Raw genomic sequence first — 15,840 nt, forward strand, 5'->3', positions numbered from 1 at the left:
GACACAGAAGTAAAGCAGTTCTTACCTGATAAAATCCCTGTAACATTCAAATCTTCCTAAGCTTTGGGATATGTTACCCTATGGTATACCAAGGCAGTTCTGGCATGTCAATTTCAGTTAGTGTTGGCCAATTTTTGGTCCATGTTTCAGCTAACAAACCAGACAAACTATTAGATCTCTTTCTAACCCCTGGAGCTATAACATTGAAATGAGAATCTCTGCTTAGTGGACCATGTCAATGAATTTGATCTGATCCAATTTTATGTTCCTTCTACCATTTTCTCACACCACTAATATCTATTACCACACATATTCCCCAGATTTATCCCTGTATGAATTGGAAAAATCACACAGTGTTTTAGAGTGTATGCATTTCCTAATGGGTCACATTTTGTATCTCATCCTTGAGGATCTGCTGGGACTTGAATCTTGCTATGGGTCTAGAAGCAATTAGAGGTCATGTGGGGGTAGATCCTGAGAAGAATAAGTAGTGTCTTGCAAGTCAACTACCTCAGGAAAGGCTATTACAGTTCTCTCAGGCAAAGTGGGGTCATCTCTTCGGACAGGGATAGCAAAGCAGTCTGCTGGCAAAGAAGATTCGGGGTTCAGTAACTCCAGCTTCATCAGGATCTGCCCACATCTTCTCATTCTAGTTTTCAGGATCCTATTCCTTCCTAGACAATGTCCTTAGTTTAGCAAAATATACCTTATGAAATTGAGAATTCAATTTGCTTTGTAATTCAGCTACTTGGGGGATGAGACTCCGAGTTTGTTTTTCAGAAGTCTCAGTTCTGCTGCTATAGGACATAAGACTTTCTTTGTAGCATGGCATAGACACTTTCTGTTGATTTATGCTGAGCTTGAGCTAGGAACTTGAAGCCTTGAGCTCAACTGCTTATTTTCCTACTTTCTCCAGTGCACTTAGGAGCAACCAGTCTATCTCATTATACTTATTAGTCTAAATAAACTAGGTATCAAACAGATGGTCACCAAGAGCCTTGTCTTTTGTAAGTATTTGATGAGGAGTATACAGTAATGATATTTTATATATCTTTATTGTTGCATCATGCCATAGACTATCACTGTCTTTACCACTGGCAATAAAGTCATTATTACCTTTAAATATAGTAAGATTAGAGAACCAACTCCAGAAACCCACAAACCAATTCAGAAACTTATCCTTAATATTCTGTTTATCTATCTATATCTTATATATAGATGGAATTTGAGTAATAATACACATTTTTATAAATAATGTATATTTTTGAATGTATTAAGTAAATAATAAATATATATTTATATTCATAAATTATCTATATAAATATCAGGAGATTTGTTTTAAGGAATTGCCTCATGCAATCATAGGGGCTGGCCTGTCTAAAATCTGTAGGGTAGGCTCAGGCAGGAATTAATACTGCAGTCTTGAGGCAGAATTTGTTATCTGGAAAATCTGTTTTTACTCTGAAGGCCTTTCAACTGAGTGGATGAGGCCCCTGCCCCCACTGCCTTATCAAGGGCAATCTCCTTTACTTAAAGTCAATTGATTGTAGATGTTCACCACACTTACAAAATACCTTCACAGTAACACTTAGATTAGTGTTTGATTAAATAACTGGGTACTGTAGCCTAGCCAAGTTGATGCATAAAACTAACATTGACATCATCAAATACATTTTCTATATTTACTAAGAGAATCATATAGTCTGTTAATGTTAGTTTCATTAACTAATGTTCTCATGCTAATCCAAACATGAATTTTTGGAACATACCCCATTTGGTCATTATGTATTATTTTAAAAAAACATATGATTAGAGGGGCACCTGGATGGCTCAGCCGGTTAAGCGTTGGACTTCAGCTCCGTTCATGATCTCACATTTTGTGGGTTTGAGCACCATATTGGGCTCTATGCTGACAGCTTGGAGCCTGGAGCCTGCTTTGGATTCTGTGTCTCCCTGTCTCTCTGCCCTTCCCGGCCCATACTCTCTGTCTCTCTCTGTCTCTCAAAATAAATAAAATATTAAAAAACATTTTAAAAAACTATTATTAGATTTGATTGAATAAAATTTTGTTGAGAGTTTTTGCATCAATATTTATGAGAGATACACACACACACACACACACACACACACATATGTGTGTATATGTATTTAGAGAGAAAGAGAAGGAAAGAAAGATGTTCTTTTTTTTTTTTCCCTATAACGTCTTAGGTTTGGGTATCAGAGAAATGGTGACCTTACAGAATGAATTGGAAAGAAGTCCCTCATTTTCCACGTTCTGCCATTATTCTTTTTAATGCCCTGCCACAAATTTGGCTAACAAGATCCCTTTCAAGCTGTCTTCCAGGTTTCTTCTGATCAGTGTTAGAATAATATGTAGTTTTTATGCATTTACTTCTAACAATGTGTTGTGTTTAAAGTGGGTTTCTTGCAGGTAGCTTTTAGTTAGTTATTGCTTTTTTTTATCCACGTGGATGTTTAGACCACCTCTATTTAATATGACTATTTATATGGTTGAATTTTAATCTATCATCTTGCTGTTTGTTTTTCATTTGGGCCATCCTATTCTTTGTTTTCTTTTAGCTGTTTTCTTCCTTTCTTTTGGATTAATTGAACATTTTAATGATACCATATTTTCTTCTTTGTTGCCTCATCTGCAATGATCTTTTTGTGTTTCATTTAAGGTTTATGGTACACATCTGTAATGTTGTACAGTCTAGCTTCAGGTAATATTATACCACTTTATAATGTATAGAATTGTTGAATAACTATATTGTACACCTGAAACTAATTTAACATTGTATATTAATTATACTGAAATTAAAATAAAAAAATATTTGGGGCACCTGGGTGGCTCAGTTGGTTAAGCGTCTGACTTTGGCTCAGGTCATGATCTCGCGGTTTGTGGGTTCAAGCCCCACATTGGGCTCTGCGCTGACAGCTCAGAGCCTGGAGCCTGCTTTGGATTCTGTGTCTCCTTCTCTCTCTGCCCCTCCCCTGCTCATGCTCTGTCTCTCTCTGTCTCTCAATAATAAATAAATATGTTTAAAAAAATAAAATAAAATAAAAAATATTTAAAATTATATCACTTTACATATAGTTTAAGAATATTACAAAAACATACTTTTATTTTTCTATTTCTGATCATTGTGATATTGTCATACATTTAATTTCAGCATATTTTGTAAACCCTGACATACATTTCAGTATTTTTGCTTTTGCTTGAAAGAGTGAACTGTCTTTTTATCTATATATATAATTTATTGTCGAATTGGTTTCCAAACAACACCCAGTGCTCATCCCAATAGGTGCCCTCCTCAATGCCCATCACCCACTTTCCCCTCTCCTCATCCCCCATCAACCCTCAGTTTGTTCTCAGTATTTAAGAGTCTCATGGTTTGCCTCCTTCCCTCTCTGTAACTTTTTCTTTTTTCCCCTTCCCCTCCCCCCGGTCTTCTGTTGAGTTTCTCAGGATCCACATATGAGTGAAAACATATGATATCTGTCTTTCTTTGTATGACTTATTTCACTTAGTATAACACTCTCCAGTTCCATCCACGTTGCTACAAAAGGCCAGATTTCATTCTTTCTCATTGCCAAATAGTATTCCATTGTATATACAAACCACAACTTCTTTATCCATTTGTCAGTTGATGGACATTTAGGCTCTTTCCATAATTTGGCCATTGTTGAAAGCGCTGCTATAAACATTGGGGTACAAGTGCCCTTATGCATCAGCACTTCTGTATCCCTTGGGTAAATTCCTAGCAGTGCTATTGCTGGGTCCTAGGGTAGATCTATTTTTAATTTTTTGAGGAACCTCCACACTGTTTTCCAGAGCGGCTGCACCAGTTTGCGTTCCCACCAACAGTGCAAGAGGGTTCCTGTTTCTCCACATCCTCTCCAGCATCTATAGTCTGATTTGTTCATTTTAGCCAAAGAGTAAACTGTCTTTTAAAGACATGTAAGTAATAAAAATGTATTTTGTATTTACACATGTAGTTACCAGACCTGATGCTCTTCTTTCTTTGTGTGCATTCATATTTCTTTCTGGTATCATTTTCATTCTGCCCAAAGGAGTTCCTTAACGTGTGTGTGTGTGTGTGTGTGTGTGTGTGTGTGTGTGTGTGTCTGTGTGTCTGTGTGTGTGGCAACATTCTGCAGGTAATAAAAGTTTTAAAAGTTTTTTATGCTTGAAAAAGTCTTTATTTCACCTTTGCAGGATATATTTTCTGGGTATTGAATTCAAGGTTGTTTGACAGTTTTTTTCCTTTTCCAATACTTTAAAAATATCGCTTCACTTTCTTTTGACTTTCATTGTTTTTGATGAGAAATTGCTCTCATCCTCATCTTGTTGCTCCATATGAAATACGCCTTTTATCTCTTGCTGCTTTGAAATTTTTTCTTAAGTTCTGGTTTTAAGTAATTTAATTATGATGTGTCTTCTTGGAGTTTCTTTGATGTTTCTTGTGCTTGGGTTGATTGAGGTGCCTAGACTTGTGTATTTACTAAATTTTTATCAGTTTTGGAAAAATTTTGGCTATTTTTTTCAAATTTTCAATATTTCTTCCCTTTTTCCTTTCTTCAGGCTAAAAAATACATGTTAGGCATCTTGAAATCACCAGACAGTTCGTTGATGCTCTGCTTATTTTGAAAATCTTTTTCCTTTCCATGTTTTTTGTTATATAGTTTCTTCAAATTCACTAATATTTTCTTTTGCAAATTATATTGTTATATTATATTATATATATTACATATATATTATATATATTATATTATATTATATTATATTATATTATATTATTAACCCCACCCATTGTATTTTCTACTTCAGACATTGTAGTTATCATCTCTTGAAGTTCCATTTGGGAATTAAAAAAAAACTTTTCACCATCTCTGACATGTTAAATATTTTTCTAGTTTCTGGAACATACAGAATATAGTTATGATAATGTCCTCATCTACTAATCTTATTGTCTATATAATTTGTGGGTTGGTTTTTATTGAGATTCATTTTTCTTCATTATATTTAGTATATTTTTCTACTTCTTTGCATGCCTGGTAATTTCAATTTAAAAAATTTTTTACTAAACTATAGCTGACACAATACAATGTTACATTAGCTTCAGGTATGTGTACAACATGAAATGTTCACCATAGTAAGTGCAGTTACCACCTGTCATCATACACAATTATTATAATATTATTGACTATATGCCCTATGCTGTACTTTTTATCCTCTTATTTTATTTTACTTTTTAATTTTTAAAAATTTACATCCAAGTTAGTTAGCATACAGTGCAATAATGATTTCAGGAGTAGAATCCAGTGATTCATCTCCTATATATAACACCCAGTGCTCATCCCAACAAGTGTCCTCCTTAATGCTCCTCACCCTTTAGCCCATCTCCCCACTCACAACCTCTCCAACAACCCTCAGTTTCTTCTCTGTATTTAAGAGTCTCTTATGTTTTGGGGTGCCTGGGTGGCTCAGTCAGTTAAGCATCTGATTTTGGCTCAGGACGTTATCTCATGGTCCGTGAATTTGAGCCTCATGTCGGGCTCTGTGCAGACAGCTCACAGCCTAGAGCCTGCTTCAGATTCTGTGTGTCTGTCTCACTCTGCCTCTCCCCTGCTCTTGCTCTGTCTCTCATTCCCTCAAAAATAAACATTAAAAAAAAGAGTCTCTTATGTTTTGTCCTCCTCCCTGTTTTTATATTATTTTATGTTCATCTGTTTTGTATCTTAAATTCCACATATGAGTGAAGTCATATATTTGGCTTTCTCTGGCTAATTTCACTTAACATAATACACTCTAGTTGCAAATGGCAACATTTCATTCTTTTTGATTGCCTAGTAATATTCCATATATGTATATGTGTGTGTGTGTGTGTGTGTGTGTGTGTGTGTATGCACATATATATGTACATATATATGTATATGTATATATACCGCATCTTCTTTATCCATTCATCAGTTGGTGGACATTTGGGCCCTTTCCATACTTTGGCTATTGTTGATAGTGCAGCTATAAACATTGTGGTGCAAGTGCTCCTGCAAAACAGCACACCTGTATCATTTGGATAGATACCTAGTAGTGCAATTGCTAGGTTGTAGGGTACTTCTATTTTTAATTTTTTGAGAAACCTCCATATTGTTTTCCAGAGTGCCTGCGCCATTTTGCATTCCCACCAAGAGTGCAAAAGGGTTCCTATTTCTCTGCATCCTCACCAACAACTGTTATTGCCTGAGTTGTTAATTTTAGCCATTCTCACAAGTGTGAGGTGGTGTTTCATTGTGGTTTTGATTTGTATTTCTCGGATGATGTGTGATGTTGAACATATTTTCTGTGTGTCTGTTAGCTGTCTGGATATCTTCTTCAGAAAAGTGTCTATTCATGTCTTTTGCCCATTTTTTCACTGGATTATTTGTTTTTTTGATGTTGAGTTTGATAAGTTCTTTATAGATTTTGGATACTAACCCTTGATCCATTAAGTCATTTGCAAATATCTTCTCCTATTCCATTGGTTGCCTTTTAGTTTTGCTGATTGTTTCCTTTGCTGTACAGAAGCTTTTTATCTTGATGAGGTCTCAATAGTTCATTTTTGCTGTTGTTTTCCTTGTTGAGTAAGAACTTGCTGCAGCCAAGGTCAAAGAGGTTTTTGCTTGCTTTCTCCTCTAGGATTTTGATGGCTTCCTGTCTTACGTTTAGGTCTTTCACCCACTTTGAGTTTATTTTTGTGTATGGTATAAGAGTGGTCCAGGTTAATTCTGTATGCCACTGTCCAGTTTTCCCAACATGATTTGCTGAAGTCACCATTTGACTGCTTTTTTTTTTCTCATTGGGTATTCTTTCCTGCTTTGTCAAAGATTAGGTGGCCATATGTTTGTGGGTTCATTTCTGGGTTCTCTATTTTGTTCCATTGATCTATGTGTCTGTGTTTGTGCCAGTACCATACTGTCTTAATGATTACAGCTTTGTAATACATCGTGAAGTCTGGACTTGTGATGCCTCCAGTTTTTTTTTTCCAGGATTGCTTTGGCTATTCAGGGTCTTTTCTGGTTCCATACAATTTTAGGATTGTTTGTTTCAGCTCTGTGAAGAATTCTGGTGTTATTTTGATAGGGATTGCATTGAATATGTAGATTGATTTGGGTAGTATTGACATTTTAACACTATTTGTTCTTCCAATTCATGAACATGGAATATTTTCCCATTTTTTTGTGTGTCTTCTTCAATTTCTTTCATAAGCTTTCCATAGTTTTCAGTGTATAGATTTTTTACCTCTTTGATTAGGTTTATTCCTAGATATTTTATGGGCTTTGGTGCAATTGTAAATGGGATCAGTTCCTTGATTTCTCTTTCTCTGCATTATTTGTCTATAGAAATGCAACCAAATTCTGTGCTTTGATTTTATATCCTGCAACTTTGCTGAATTCATGGACCAGTTCTAGCAGTGTTTTGGTGGAATCTTTTGAGTTGTCCACATAGAGTATCACATTGTCTGTGAAGAGGGAGAGTTTGATTTTTCCTTGCTGACCTGGATGCCTTTTATTTCTTTGTGTTGTTTGATTGCTGAGGCTAGGACTTCCAACGCTATGTTAAATAACAGTGGTGAGAGTGGATATCCTTGTCGTTTTCCTGATCTTAAGGGGAAAGCTTTCAGCTTTTCCCATTGAGGATGATATTAGCAGTGGGTCTTTCATGTATGGCTTTTATGATCTTATGGTATGATCAATTGCAACTGTCAGATCAATTGCATCTTATGTATTGCATCTTTTTTTTTTTATGCTGGTAAAGTTTATTTACATTACATTCTATCATGTCAGTCACATTTAAGTCTTGGAGATTTGTATTTACATATAGCATAGAGTACATTCCTGGCAGAATTCTTTTTGTCTTAGCAAAACAAAAACAAAAACAAAAACAAAAACAAAAACAAAAGCAAACAAACAAACACAAACCCCAACAAAACAAGATGCAATTGATCTGACAGTTGCAATTGATCATACCATAAGAACCCTACTTTCTTGAGTTTTTTTTTTTTTTTTAATCAGGAAAGGATGTTGTATGTTGTCAAGTGCTTTCTCCTCATCTATTGAGAGGATCATGTGTTTCTTATTCTTTCTTTTATTAATGTGATGTATCACATTGATTTATTTGCAGATATTGAACCAGCTTTGCACCCCAGGTATATATCTCACTTGATAGTGGTGAATAATTCTTTTAATGTATGTTAGATGTGGTTGGCTAGAATCTCGAGAAGTTTTGCATTCGTGTTCATCAAGGAAATTGGTCTGTAGTTCTTTTTAGGGGGATCTTTTTCTGGTTTTGAAATTAAGGTAATGTTGGCCTCGTAGAATGAGATTGGAAATTTTCCTTCCATTTCTATTTTTTGGAACAGCTTCAAAAGTGTTAACTCTTCTTTAAATGTTTGATAGAATTCTCCTGGAAAGCCATCCCTCCATAGACTTCTTGTTTTTTGGGAGATCTTTGGTTACTAATTTAATTTCTTTACTGGTTATGGGTCTGTTCAAATTCTCTATTTCTTCCTGTTTCAGTTTTGGTAGTTTATATGTTTCTAGGAATTTGTCCATTTCTTCCAGATTGCCCAATTTATTGGCATATAATTGTTCGTAATATTCTCTTATTATTTGTATTTCTGCAGTGTTGGTTGTGATCTCTCCTCTTTCATTCTTGATTTTATTTATTTGCTTCCTTTCCTTTTTCTTTTTGATAAATCTGGCTAGGAGTTTATCAATTTTGTTAATTCTTTCAAAGAACCAGCTCCTGGTTTCATTCATCCATTCTACTGGTTTTGTTTGTTTGTTTGTTTTTTATTTCAATAGCATTGATTTCTGCTCTAATATTTATCATTTCCTGTCTTCTGCTGGTTTGGGGCTTTATCTACTGTTCCTTTTCTAGCTTTTTAAGGTGTAAGGTTAGGTTGTGTACCTGAGACCTTTCCTCTTTCTTTAGGAAGGCCCAGATTGTTATATATGTCCCTCTTATGACACCTTTGCTATATCCCAAAGGCTTTGGGCTGTTGTGTTATTGTCATTGGCTTCTATATACTTTTTAATTTATCCTTTAATTTCTTGGTTAACCCATTCATTCTTTAGTAGGATATTGTTTAATCTCTAAGTATTCGTGGTCTTTCCAAATTTTTTCTTGTGGTTGACTTTGAGTTTCAACAGTGTTGTGGTCTGATCTTGATCTTTTTGTACTTGTTGGTATGAACTTGATCTTTTTGTACTTGTTGAGGGTGATTTGTGTCCCAGTGTGTGATCTATTCTGGAGAATGTTTCATGTGCACTCGAGAAGAATATGTATTCTGCTGCTTCAGGATGAAATATACTGAATATATCTATTAAGTCCTTCCAGTCCACTGTGTCATTCAAAGCCATTGTTTTCTTGTTCATTTTCTCTTTAGATGATCTGTCGATTGCTGTAGGTGGGGTGTTAAAGTCCCTTACTATTATGGTATTATTATCAATGAGTTTATTTATGTTTATGATTGATTTATATATTTGGGTACTTCATATTGGGGGCATAAATGTTTATAATTGTTAGGTTTTCTTGGTGGATAAACCTCTTAATTATGAAATAATGCCCTTATTCATCTCTTGTTACAGTCTTTTTTTTTAATTTAGTTTTTCTGTTATAAATATGGCTACTCCAGCTTACTTTTGGTGGCCATTAGCATGATAGATGGTTCTCCATCCCCTTACTTTCAATCTGAAGCCATCTTTAGTTATAAAATGGGTCTTGTTTTCTTATCCATTATGGATGGATCTTGTTTTCTTATCTATTATGATGCCCTCTGTCTTGATTGGAGCGTTTAACCCATTAACATTTAGAGTGAGTACTGAAGGATATGAATTTATTGCCATTGTGTTGCCTGTAGAGTTGGAGTTTCTGGTAGTGATCTTTGGTCCTTTCTAGTATTTGTGGCTTTTGGTCTTTTTTGTTTTGTTTCATCTTTTCTCCCCTCAGAGAGTACCCCTTAAATTTTTTTGTAGGGCGGTTTTAGTGGTCATGAACTCCTTTAGTTTTGTTTGTCTGGGAAACATCTCTCCTTCTACTTTGAATGACAGTGTTTCTGGATAAAGAATTCTTGGCTGCATATTTTTCTGATTCAGCACATTGAATATATCCTGCCACTCCTTTCTTGCCTGAGAAGTTTCTGTGGATAGTTCTACTGTGAACCTGATCTGTATTCACATAGAGATTAATGATTTTTTTTCCCTTGCTTCTTTCATAATTCTTTTCTTGTTTGTGTATTTTGTGAATTTGAGTATTATATGCTTTGTTGATGGTTGTTTTTTGTTCAACATAATGGGAATTCTCTGTGCTTCTTGGATTTTGATGTCTGTGTCTTTCCCCAGGTTAGGAAAGTTTTCCATGATATTGCTCACATAAACCTTCTACTTTTTCTCTTTCTTCATCTTCTAGGACTCCTATCACTTGGGTGTTATTCCTTTTTAATAAGTCATTGAGTTCTCTAATTCTTGTATCATTCTCTTTTGCCTTAGTTTCCCTCTTTTTTTCTCCTTCATTGGTCTCCATAATTTTATCTCCTGTATCACTGCTTTGCTGTTCTGCTTCATCCATCCTTGCCAACAAGGCATCTATTAGATATTACATCTTGTTTATAGCATTTTTAATATTGTCCTGACTAGATTTTACTTCCTTTTATTTCTGCAAAAAGGGATTCTATGTTTTTTTTTCAGCCCAGCTAGTATTCTTATTATCATGATTCTAAATTCTAGTTCAGAAATTTTGCTTATATCTGTGTTGATTAAGCCCCTCGTTGTCATCTCTTCCTATTCTTTCTTTTGGGGTGAATTCCTTCATTTTGTCATTTTGAAGGAAGGAAAATAATTAATAAAATTAAATTAAAAATGAAAATTAAAAAATTAAAAATAACACAAAATATCACAGGAAGCTAGATCCTAGGTGTGTTTTGGTCTGGTAGCTGAGAGAAGCTTGATAGAATAGAGAAAAAGGAAAGAAAAGAAAAAAAGAAAAAAAGAAAGAAAAGGTTTAAAAATTAAAAAAAATGTATACAATAAAATAGAATAAAATGAAATGAAGAAAATGAAATAGAATTAAAAAGTTTACAAAAAATAAATAATAGTAAAAACAATTTAAAAATTTGTAAAAAAGAAACATAAAAATAATTTTTTCTCTTTTTGTATCCAAGAAAAGAAAGGAGAAAGAAAAGAAAACCAACTTAAAGTAAAGCAAAAAAAACAAAAACAAAAAACCAAAAAAACCCACAAATAGATGAACTACCAAACAGAATGAAACCTGAATGAAGTTACATCCAATTTCCCCTAGAACTCAAACTATGAAGCACTTTATAGTCCATACACTATGCCAATGGAGAGACTTGTGCTGGTCCTCTAAGGCATATGCTTGGAGGGCACAGTTGGGCAGGGTTGGTGTAATGGTTCCATTCTCCACTAGTTGACGCTGCTTAGCTTACTGGGGTGGATGGATTTGGCGTGTGTGTGTGTGCGTGTGCGCGTGCGCACACACACACACACACACACACACGCACGGGAGAAATGAAAATGGTGTCACCCAGCTTCCTAGTCTCTGGCATAGGAACTCTGTGCTCTCACCAACCAGCAATCAAGCACCCCTCCTTTGTCTCAGGCTTCTGTCCACTCCCTACTTCTACACTGTCTGTGTCCATGCCTGCCAGGTGGCATCTCCCCCCCAAATTTTATCTCAGATGGGGCTATGTTTCCAAACCCTTCACTTCTGAGAACACCACGGTCACTCCTTTTTTTTTTTTTTTTTCCCCAGACTTCAGCTTCAGAGGGTGGTTAATCCTTTGCAGTTCATATCAGAAAATGACATGGATATACATAAGGCTCTTTGCTTATTTTAATTTTCCACATTTTTCTTTTGATCCCTACTCTTACTTCTTTCCCCCACTATAGGTAACCATTTTAACAAGCTAATTTGTATATTTTTGTTGGAATCTGTCATATATGTATTGTTAGATTTTAAAGTAAATTGTATTTATATATAAATTTATATAAATTGTATTAAGGTATAAATTGCTTTTTTTTACTTAGCACTGTCATTAAGATACATCCATATTCCCACTTATCTAATCTACTGCTGCTCTCTGTTTGCTACATAGTAAACCTTATATACATCTACCACATTTATGTATTTATTCTCCCAGAGATTAACGCTTAGATTTACTTCTACATCCTGTCACCAAATAATGCTATGATGAATATCTTTGTACATTTTCCCTTGTAGACTTGAGTTTTCCCTTTATGGCATCTAGGTTTTCATGCATTTCTTCCCCCTCCCCCACTCCCCCACTCCCCAGCAAAACTCTTCCCTTATAACCCAAAGCCCCATTCTGTTAATGCAGCTGGTTCAAAATTCAGGTTATCTGTATGATGCTTATTTCTCTCCTCTTATCTTCTTGTAGTTTATTTATGAAAAAATGAAGGGCAAAGTAACTTCATCCCAATACTTCACACTCAATATAAAATAATGAATTAATGTGACTGATTATCTCCAGGATTTCATTCTCTCTTTCCTCCTTCAGTAGTAGAGTTTTACAATGGGGACATGACCAGTTAGCTACACACCATGTTTCTAAACTCCCCTGAAGCTAGGTGCAGACATGTGACAAAATTTGGGTCAGTGAAATATATGTAAAAGTAATGTGTGTACCTTCTGTGATACCTCCTTAAAGATGGCATACTCACTACTCACTGTGGACTTATAGCTAGTAAGGAATTCATAACAACTTGGACACAGAAAAAGAAGCTATAGTCATGTATTAAGGATAAGAGCACTACTCTGCCAGCCTATGACCTTGGGTTGTTTCTTAAGGTCTAATTTATTTGGAATATTAGCTCAGAACAAAATAAATTTCTATTTTGGTATCTTTTTCTATAACAGCTTAGCCTACATCTTTACTAATCCAAATAAGAAAAATACAATTAGAATGAAAACTCCTACTTGGAAAGCAAAGAGTGAGAAACAGCAAAGGTCATCAAATCTTGCTGGGCATGAATTATGAGCCTCCCTGCCCTGGCAGTAGAGCAGATTCCTTGCTTAGCACAGCTACCTGCCCTTGCTCTTGCCCTCTGGAAGTAAGTCCATTGTGCATTTTTCTTTGCCTTTGCCCACTAGGTTTTTTCCCTTTTCCATGTCTCTCTATACATCTATCTAGAATAAGTATTAGAAAATATGGCTTTTTTGGAACTTCACATCTTCACAGTCCAATTCCTGTTAGTGCAAGTTTGGGGCCCAAGTGTGGCTTTAAGAATTGAATGACTTTATACTTCTAAAGGCAAGAGTTTTGTCTTTTGCATTAATATAATGCCCCACAAACTAAATAGCTTTTAATCTTTGAGTTTCTAGTCAATTTCATGTAAAAGTAAACACATGCAATGATCTCTTCAGATTGTAGTTTTTACATCTGTCAAATCTCTTTTAGGTATTAGCTTTTGTGCTCAGCTCATAACTCAGTCAATTTAGTCGTAGCTGTATTGAGGCCATTTGCCATGACAGTCTGGTGTGAGAAGCACCAGTCTTAATCTGATTTTTGCCACTAGATTATCTCTCATTCTTTAGTTGATGAGAACAGGTAATGGAAGATTCTTGAGAAAGTCTCAGAGTATCAATATCCTGACTGCTGTCTGGGGGTAGAGAATCAGTTAACTTTTCTAAAACAGCCAAACTCAAAATCCTAGTCTCAGTCAATTAGATTATACTTGGTCCTTATGGTTATGATGTGGAAGTTTCACATATTTCTCCTCACAACTGACTGCCCTGAACTTGGTCAATTGCTCACACTTAGCTGCAAGGTAGCAATAATCCCACCTGAAATTCACAGTGTTCTATTACTAAAAAGAAAGTGTGTGTGTGTGTGTGTGTGTGTGTGTGTGTGTGTGTATATATATATATATATATATATATATATATATAGTATGGTTAGCAGTCCCTGCCACATATGCATATTAGAATAAGAAACAAAACTGTTACTTTTTTCAGATACAATGACTTGTATGTATAGAAATTTTAAATAATTCATTGGCAAATTATGTATATATATAATTAGAGATAATGAGAGGGTTTATCTAAGTGACTGCTTAAAAAACAATTATAGAAATTATTTACATTTCTATAGTTTATCAACACAACATTAGAAAGTAATATTAAGAATAAAATTTACAATATCAAAGTTTAAAAAAAAAGATGTTTAGGTATAAATGTAACCAAACATATATAATAATTTGTGGAGAAGATGATAAAACTTGATTGAAAGACATTAATGTTCAATGTTCATAAAAAGAAATTCTCAACACTATAAAGATATAAATTCTTCTCAAACTGATTCATAATGTAGTCTCAATACAAATCCCAACAATGTTTTGAGTGGAATATGACAGACTGATTTTATAATTTATATGGAAATTACAAGGGTTAAGAATAGCTCAAATACTAAAGGAGAAGAAGAAGGTGAAAGGACTTGCCCTAATAGATACAAAGTTTTACTATAAAATTGTGGTGATTAACACTCTGTGGTATTGGTGCCAGAATAGTACAAATTGTTCAGTGACACAAGACAGTGTCTTGAAACAGATTGGTGAATATATAGTACACAAGAGTCCTGCAGATCTGGAAGAAAGGAGGGGCTATTCCGTAATAGTTCTGTGACAATTGATTCTCCATACTTAAAAAAATGACATTAATCTCGACTGCACCAAGAGCACAAAAATTAATTCTAGATAGAGATTGAGGACTTAAATATGAAAGTCGATCTTTAAAACTGTTAGAAGAAAATGTGAAGAGAATATATTTTAGACCTCAGGGTAAAGAAATATCTCTTAAAAAGGGAACAGTTACTAAGATAGAAATAAATTTTATTACAGTAGAACTTAGAATTTCTGTTCATCATAAGTCACAGTGAATAAAATAGAAAGAGAACCTCTATACTAGAAAAAGTTATTTGCAACACATATGATTGAAAACATATCTGTATCTATAAATACAAAAAAACTACAACCCAAAGAAAAAGCTCAAATAGCGCAATAAATAAACTGGCAAAGTACACAGAAGAAAAATATGAGAAAGCATTTAAAATTATTTCAAAAGTCATTAATAAATCAAAGAAATATAAATCAAGACTGTGATAAGTACATTCATTAAACAGGCAAAAATCAAGAAATCTGACAATACTCAGTGTTAGAGAAAATATGAGTTAATAGAAACTCTTACATACTCCAGTAGATACATAAATCTAATTACTTTGGAAAATTTTTGGCATTTAAACATTTTTGTAGTTTATTTCCCATGAATTCCACACCTTGGTATATATCCTACAAAACCTCTTCACCTGTATAGTAGGAGACATACAAGATTATTCATAGGGGTATTTTCCATAATATAAAAAATAGCTGGAAGCATCATAAGTACTCATTTACATAACTATACCTACATATAACAACTTGGATAAATCTCAGTGATAAAATGAGTCTTTAGAACAGTGCTTCTTAAACTTTAATATGTGGGCATCTTGTTAAAATGAAGATTCTCATTTAGTGGATCTGTGCTAGCACCCCCGATTCTTCATTTCTAATAAACTTTTGGGTGATGCTGCTGCATCTCTAGGTTGCTGCTGCAACCTATATATATATAGGCTATATATATATAAACACCTTCTTTATGAGCTCAAAACCAAGATACATCTAATAGTTTGTTATGTGGGTAAACAGTATATACATATGGCATAAATTAACAAAAAAGACAATTATAAAATTCAGGGTAGTGGTTACTATTTGGGGGAAAAGGAC

This window comes from Leopardus geoffroyi, chromosome D1 (assembly GCF_018350155.1).
Source record: "Leopardus geoffroyi isolate Oge1 chromosome D1, O.geoffroyi_Oge1_pat1.0, whole genome shotgun sequence".
Lineage (NCBI taxonomy): Eukaryota > Metazoa > Chordata > Mammalia > Carnivora > Felidae > Leopardus > Leopardus geoffroyi.